The 8,674-nt window shown below is 37.6% G+C and overlaps 1 long non-coding RNA gene across 1 annotated transcript; it reads right to left on the bottom strand.

Annotated features, from left to right (window-relative positions):
- Window positions 1-5,089: 5,089 nt before the first annotated feature.
- Window positions 5,090-7,487, bottom strand: LOC132730241 (uncharacterized). The gene is made up of 4 exons (XR_009625735.1): window positions 7,359-7,487; window positions 6,090-6,200; window positions 5,395-5,484; window positions 5,090-5,212 (listed from the first exon to the last, which is right to left on the bottom strand). It is a non-coding gene; the product is annotated as an uncharacterized LOC132730241 (long non-coding RNA).
- Window positions 7,488-8,674: the final 1,187 nt, after the last annotated feature.

Genomic DNA, 8,674 nt, shown 5'->3' with positions numbered 1-8,674 from the left:
ATCTTGTTTATCATATTTTTTACTAGCGGACCATACGCCGCTTTTCATGGAATGACACTAATGTGCCACATTGAAGGTTCCATGATAACCGCCGTATGAACACATCTGCGGATGTTTCTAAATTCAAAATTTCACCATTTCTGTGTTTAAATGTTGAATTCTGCTTAAGCCGGTGCTAGGGGGCGTGGACAATAACTTGCACTTTCCATTACCGTCCATGAACAGGCTCAATCAAACCGAGCCTGCAACATTTTACAATTTTGCCGTGTTGGGCTTCCTTTAAGGATTCTGTTTATCACTATTTCAATGTGACACTTCCGTGCCATTCCATGAAAGCGGCGTATGGTCCCCAAGTAATAGAAAGCGGGTGTCCTTAACGAGAAAACAATGGGCGGAACTAAATAAAATGGAATTTTGAAAGGTGATCATCTGTGATATGCAGGCTTTTGTAACCATGACAACTGTTAGAATTTCACTTGGCGGGGATTCATTTTATTTACACTGTCTCGTTTATAGGAACATGGTGGGGCTAAGAGCGAGGTTTGGTGCACCATTAACCGGTTTAAACTCCCCAGTAGTCATTATTATGCTGCTGACCGTTCCAAGGCGGCGCCCCTCTGTGTTCCTCAGATGTATGTCTATGTTGTTTTATACTGTTTTGGTGACACTTTTGCGCGTGTCTCTTGTTGTTTCTCGTCTACGGTAAGTATCTTCCCTTTGTCCCTAGTTTTTATTTATTTTATTCCCCCCCCCTTCCCCGTGTCTCATGTCCCCTTCCCCTGTGCCTTTTGACATTATGGGCCTTATATTAAATCATTTATTTGTTTTGTTTTAGTTCCTTATAAGTTACTAATTATGTATTCTGATGTAGTGGTTTGCCTGCCCGTACTCTGCCTTGTGCCCTGTCCTGTTTTTCTTTGGGGTCCTCCTGGGCTCCTTGCCGCTGGCGCTTGTTGCTGGGTCGGGTGGGGGCTGCGTTCATTGAATGCCGCCTTTCCTTGTCGATCTTGTTTATCATATTTCATAACCTCTGATCCCCTTTCAAAATTCCATTTTATTTAGTTCCGCCCATTGTTTTCTCGTTTAGGGCACACGCTTTTTATTACTTGGGGACCATACGCCGCTTTTCATGGAATGGCACGGTAGTGTCACATTGAAGGTTCCATGATAACCGCCGTATGAACACATCTGCGGATGTTTCTAAATTCAAAATTTTACCATTTCATGTTTAAATGTTGAATTCTGCTTAAGCCGGTGCTAGGGGGCGTGGACGGTAAATTGCACTTTCCAGTACCGTCCATGAACAGGCTCAATCAAACCGAGCCTGCAACATTTTCAATTTTGTCGAGTTGGGCTTTCTTTAGGGATTCTGTATTTATCTATTTCAGAGGTTATGAAGCCTGCATATCACAGAAAAGACGTCAGAAAAAAAAGCAGAAAACATATCCTAAGGGTGATTCAACATTATTCAAGAAGGAATATTGCAGTCTGCAATTCTTATGTTATTTTGTTGTGATTAATGCTTCCGAGGGATCACTTTGTTTCCAGAATTTTGTACTTCACAACAGCAGGTGTCAAGTGCCGTGTGGCAGCCGTAAAAAGTTGCCCCGTACTGCACTTCAGTGTTGTTATATTTTCTGGTCCTTCGGGATCATTGATGCCAACACTATAAAGTGTTGAGAATTGAGTACCGCTCAAGCCGGTGCTAGGGGGCGTGAGGGATGTTGCACTTATTCATTATCCCTCATGTACAGACTCAATCAAACCGATTCTGCAATTCTTATTTATGTTGTTGTGATTAATGCTTCCGAGGGATCACTTTGTTTCCAGAATTTTTTACATTTATCCGCATGAACTACAACTTAATAAAACGAAACAGAGAAAAACAGAATCCCCAAAGAAAAATAACAAGAACAAAGATCAACAAGGCAAAGGCAACGTTCACAGGACACACCTAAGTAGGACACCCAGAAGGCACCAAACAAAAACCTGGAGTGGACACAAGGGCGAAAGGAGTGGGACATGTAATGTGAAATAATATAAACAAAAACGGGCCCATAAGGGAATTAAAGGGAAAAGGGCTGTACGGGTGAAAAGGTGGGGGGGGAGAGAAAATACCTACTGTCAACGACAATCCAACAAGACAGACATCACAAAACATGCAAACATCCAAAAGCAAGCAACAATACAGATAAGAAAAAACACGTGAAGGAACACAAAGGGTGTACGCCTTGGAACGGTCAGTGGTAGTTAAACCACTGGGGAGTTTAAAATAGATAAAATTCTGGAAACAAAGTGATCCCTCGGAAGCATTAATCACAACAAAATAACATAAGAATTGCAGACTCGGTTTGATTGAGTCTGTACATGAGGGATAATGGATGAGTGCAACATCCCTCACGCCCCCTAGCACCGGCTTGAGCGGTACTCAATTCTCAACACTTTATAGTGCCGGCATCAATGATCCCGAAGGACCAGAAAATATAACAACACTGAAGTGAACCGGTTTTAGGCGCGCCAAAAAATATGATAAACAAGATCAACAAGGAAAGGCGGCGTTCAATGAACGCAACCCCCACATGACCCAGCAACAAGAACCAATGGCAAGGAGCCCAGGGGGACCCCAAACAAAAACAGGACAGGGCAAAGACAGAGCACGGACAGTATAATCATTAAATGATAATTAATTTGTAACTGATTAGGAATTCAAAGAAAATAAAAATAGGCCCACAAAGGGGAAGGAGACCGGGGGAGGGGGTGGGGAGTAATCAAAGAAATAAAAACTAGAGGCAATGGGGAAGATACTTACCGTAGACGAGAAAACAACAAGGGACACAAGCAAAAGTGTCACCAAAACAGTATGAAACAACATAAGACATACATCTGAGGAACACAGTGGGGCGCCGCCTTGGAACGGTCAGCAGCATAATAATGACTGCTGAGGAGTTTAAACCGGTTAATGGTGCACCAAACCTCGCTCTTAGCCCCACCATGTTCCTATAAACGAGACAGTGTAAATAAAATGAATCCCCGCCAAGTGAAATTCTAACAGTTGTCATGGTTACAAAAGGTTAAATAAGTAAAACACTAAAATGATCATGTTGAAACATATAAAAGTAAACCCAATGACCATAACAAAAGTACTCAATGTCCTAAAGGAAGACAGAGCAACAAGAAAATCACCTACAAGGGCGCGACGAAGCAAGGCAGAAGACGAACATTAAGACAATTCAGTCCCAAAGGGCTTTACCTCACTCTTAGTCCCAATATGTTCCTGAATGACACGAAAATGTATATATAACTAATCCCCGCCAAGTGAAATTCTAACAATGGTTATGGTTACATTAGATGAAATAAAACAAGAGGGCCATGATGTCCCTGAAGTCGCTCACCTGTATATAGGCCCCGGAGCGGGGCCAGTTTAAACCTCGGGGCTTTTATTTGAACAAACTTGGTAGACAACCATTAGAAGATGTTTCATGCTAAACATCTAAGGTCTAGCTGGTCAAGTTTTTTCTTTACACATATAGTAAAAAACAATGACACTCCTAGGGCAGTTTTGACCCCAGGGCTTTTATTTGAACAATCTTTGTAGACATTTACTAGAAAATGTTTCAGGCTTAACATCTAAACTCTAGCTATTCGGGTTTTTTCAAAGAAGATTTTTAAGTTTTTGCTATACACATATAAGGAAAGTCAATGTCCCCTGGGGCGGGGCCAATTTTGACCCCAGCGCTTTTATTTGAACAAACTTTGTAGACACTCACTAGAAGTTGCTTCGTGCTTAACATCTAAACTCTAGCTATTTCAGTTTTTTCAAAAAAGATTTTTTAAGTTTTTGCTATACACATATAAGGGAAATCAATGACCCCCGGGGCAGGGCCAATTTTGACCCCAGGGCTCCTATTTGAACAAACTTGGTAGACATCCATTAGAATATGTTTCATACTAAATATCTTAGAATAGATAAAAGCAGAATCCCTAAAGAAAGCCCAACACGGCAAAATTGAAAATGTTGCAGGCTCGGTTTGATTGAGCCTGTTCATGGACGGTACTGTCAAGTGCATACTACCGTCCACGCCCCCTAGCACCGGCTTAAGCAGAATTCAACATTTATACGTGAAATAGTAAAATTTTGAATTTAGAAACATCCGCAGATGTGTTCATACGGCGGTTATCATGGAACCTTCAATGTGACACTTCCGTGCTCTAGCTCTTTGGGTTCTTTAAAAGAAGATTTTTTAAGTTTTTACTATATGCATATAGGGAAAATCAATGACCCCCTGGGGCGGGGCCAATTTTGATCCCAGGGGTTTTATTTTAATAAACTTGATAGACAATCATTAGAAGATGTTTCATGCTAAATATCATAGCTCTAGCTCTTTGGGTTCTTTAAAAGAAGATTTTTTAAGTTTTTACTGTATGCATAACGGGGAAAATCAATGACCCCCTGGGTCGGGGCCAATTTTGACCCCAGGGCTTTTATTTGAACAAACTTGGTAGACACTCACTAGAAGATGTTTCATGCCAAATATCTAAGCTTTAGCTCTGGGTTTTATAGAAGAAGATATTTAAAGTTTTTTTTCTTTTGGTTGCCATGGCAACCAGAGTTCTGAATGGAATTAAATTCTTTTAACAAGTTTCAAAGGTGACCACCAAGGAAACATTCCTGTGAAGTTTGGATGAAATTGGCTTAGTGGTTTATGAGGAGATGTCATTTAAATTAAAAGTTGACGGACGGACGCCGGACGGACGAAAAGCTATCACAAAAGCTCACCCTGTCACTTTGTGACAGGTGAGCTAGAAAGTGATTTAAACAAGAATAACCTCTTCCTTAAACATCTTCCTTAGTTGTTGTCGATACATAATTTATCGGCTAATAGCCTTTTTGAATTTTCTGTAAAAATAGTTTTGCATGTACTTACAAGGTCATTTCAGAGCATCCAGAAATTAAAATTATGCATAGATATACAAGAAATTGAGTGAAGTTAGAGATGACTTTTTTTATTTATTTCACAAATACTTGGTTTAGTTAAATAATAAGTACCATATACATAGATCTGCGGAATTCAAGAAAATAAATCCTTGTAGATTATTTTGGCTTTATTTCTGAATGTTATAAATTCCTTAAGTACCTCTGCGCAGTAGCTCCTGAAACATTCTAGAACTTCTTTGATTTGATTGATCGAAATCATCCGCCCTTTTCCATCAGCTGCAAGAAGAGGATCATAGCTAATACACTATGTACATGTGTGTAAAATGATGGTAAATTCTAAAGAAAAAAAATTCTATACTTTCTTCATTATTTTGCTCTGGTAAACACATATTGGAAAGTTCTTTATTCACTATTATTCAAAATCTAATTGCATATTTATTGCAAAAATTAATACTTACGTCCTTTGGCAGAGTGAGAGCAGAAAGGGACTTCTTTTGGCCAGTATTCTGGTTTCTGCATTTGGTTGTATGTCCCTCGTTCTTTAGCACCTGTGTATAATTGAAAGATATACAGATTCATATAAATAGTGAACATATAAAGTTAGTACACTTATAATAAAAACAATAAAATATGATGCTAAATGTTATAATAAGTTAACGGCTAGCTGGTATTCGATGCTAGTTTATCTCAGATAAATAAAATTCGACAAAGAAAAGTGGGCATTATTCTGCAGACACGGTTAGCAGCCATTTTGAAATGGCACCCTCTTATAACAGTATAATGAAAGTTTACCAAGTTTTATATGAATAGCTTATATAGGTTTCAGAACACGCAGGGAAAATTACCAACGCCAGAGCCTGATTTGAGGGTCATTTTCGAAAAGTGTAGCTAAAATGGTTCGAGAGTATATTTAAACAATACAATAGAAGCTTACGGAAGTGAATTGATAGGTTTCTTGCTATAATTTCTGCAAGCATGATTTCGAAAGAAATTATATAATCAGATCCATAACGATAATGTTTACATGTCCAAAGAAATTAGTTAAGCGTATTGACTGGAAGGACACATATTTATTTCTTATCCGATACAAAGTGAATCAAAGAATTATGCATGCACAAATGGATGTTATTGCATTCAATTAAAGATAACAAACCTTTGTTGAAACAGAGTCTGGAGTAAATTTTTCTGCAAAGTGCGCTATGGAGATCTTCAAAGGATAGACCAAACACGTCTATATTTCTATGGTCTACTGTCTTACAGGATTCTAATAAAATAACATGTTGTTAAAGGGTATAAATCTATATATTATGAAATATTTTATAGAATTTAACAACAGTAAAATTATATTGGTTCCATTATTTTATGGCTGATTCCCGAAAAAGTTGTAATAGAATGTCTCTATTATTTAATACACATGAAAATGTACGTAAAAAGAATAAAATGTTCGGGAACAAAATATCTTTTTGCTATTTTAAATAGGGTTTTATCTGTTTATCAATAACTTTGTGCATGCGCCACTAGCTTTAAGGCAGTTTATTGCCATTTTTATTTGTTTGGGTCGTCAGACCAAACAAATAATGGTAGCGAAATTTTAGACTTCGATGCTGTTAATTGCAAATGCCAAAAGTAGTCTGCTTTTTGAAGCGGTTACTTCCCTTTATATGTACACTAACGACAACAAATTCAGGGGATATCACAGCGTAAAGATTGTCAAATGACAGCGTATTAATTTTCAAGCAAAATAGTTCCTGAATGGTCGAAGATTTCTTATATTGTTTGATTCTTTATAGATATACATGCTTATAGTACATGATTATTTACATCTGTGTTGAACAACAGGTTTAGCGTCGAAATAATAAGAGTTACAAACCCTAATTTAGAATGAAATGGTTTTCTTCAGGCCGTTTACATATAACTTCACCTTGGCCGAGGGGTTTAGGAACCTCGCTTAGGAATAGAGAGGTCTGGAGTTCAAATCCCAGTTAAGGTCAACTCATTTTTTTAAAGTGTTTAAGTCAAAAACACATTGAATTGAATATCAGTGTTGCAATTAGTCTTATAGCCAATTTACTACAGTTAAAACACTGGAAAGCACTGGTGGCACTATACAAAAAAAAATTGGTTTATAATCACACAACCTTCACCTTTCTGACATTCTGAGACCCAAACAAATTCAGCGCCTTCTGTGCTTTGATTATTTCATACAGGCATTTTGAAAGTATTCTCTTTTTTTTAAAATCCAAACAATTATTTTGGCATCAGATATATAGCTTTATACACATAAATCAGTTGTAAACAGGGGGGTTGCTTATAAAAATGCAGAAAACGTTTATATTATTACAGGTAATATACGTTATATACATATCATCGTTATCCAAAGGTATTTGGCAAAGAATGCAGTGTGGTAAATTCTAAATCGTACCTGGCACAACTGCTTTGTTGACTGATTTTTCTGCCACTTCTAGTATATCCTGACCTTTGGTGCCTTTTAGAACCTGACATAAGGTTGGTGATCCTATTAAGAAATATTATAAGTTATTAATGCTGATATATTTGTTTAAGGGATACAGAATCAACAAGTATAAAATTGCTTTAATGTAGATATATTCCAGTCAATTTTAGTGCCACACTATTACAAGGATCGAATTTCAAAACATTTGAAAAGTATATTCGCACACATAGACTTTTGTAAGCTCTCAATATCCATATGCATTTGATATTGAGTAACATGAAACTAATCTATAGTTTACTTGAATGTTTAGGTTATCGACTCATGTCATACATAATATGTAAGAAAAAAACATTCTTAAAACGTTATGAAAAAAAAAACATTATATGAGATGCTTACTCTTAAGTATACAAAGGACACTCACATAATATAATATTTACTTAAACGTATAGGAGAATATCGTAATTTGAGCCAATGTCCAATATTGAGCAAAACAAGAAATGAACATGATAATGTAGGAATTACCTGTGAGACACACTTGTCCCTTTGGCTGGATCTTTATCAGGGCCATGATTGGTGCCCCAGGAATTTTACCAGTGTTGGCTACCTAATTGTAATAAACATGATAACAGTCATTTGGTATATTAGATGATCTTTACAGTTTTATTTATGCACTTTCATGAAAGTCAATATTTCTTTATAGCATGAAAACATTTCCATTATAAACAAGAGGGCCATGATGGCCCTGACGTCGCTCACCTGTATATAGGCCCCCAGAGCGGGGCCAGTTTAAACCCCAGGGCTTTTATTTGAACAAAACTTGGTAGACACCCATTTGAAGATGTTTCATGCTAAACATCTAAAGTCTAGCTCGTTGGGTTTTTATGCTCCGGGGGAGCATATAGTCGTCGGGTTGTCTGTCCGTCCGTACGTACGTCCCGAATTCGTGTCCGGTCCATAACTTTGTTATTTGAAGTCGTATTTTAAAACTATTTCACAGAAATAATCACCATATTGAGACGAAGTGTCGTGCGCAACATTTGGCTCGCTACCTTGAAGGTCAATGTCACAGCATGACCTTGCAGCAAAATCGTGTCCGGTCCATAACTTCGTTATTTGAAGTCAGATTTTAAAAATATTTCACAGAATCGTCACCATATTAAGACGACGTGTCATGCGCAAATTTGGGTCAGTTTCTTGAAGGTCAAGGTCACAGCATGACCTTGCAGCAAACTCGTGTCCGGCCCATAACTTTGTTATTTGAAGTCGGATTTTAAAAGTATTACACA

Source organism: Ruditapes philippinarum, unplaced genomic scaffold (genome assembly GCF_026571515.1).
Source record: "Ruditapes philippinarum isolate M1 unplaced genomic scaffold, ASM2657151v2 ctg1814_1_1_1_1, whole genome shotgun sequence".
NCBI lineage: Eukaryota > Metazoa > Mollusca > Bivalvia > Venerida > Veneridae > Ruditapes > Ruditapes philippinarum.
The sequence above is the reverse complement of the archived record's forward strand: the minus strand, read 5'-3'. Positions and strand labels throughout refer to the sequence as shown.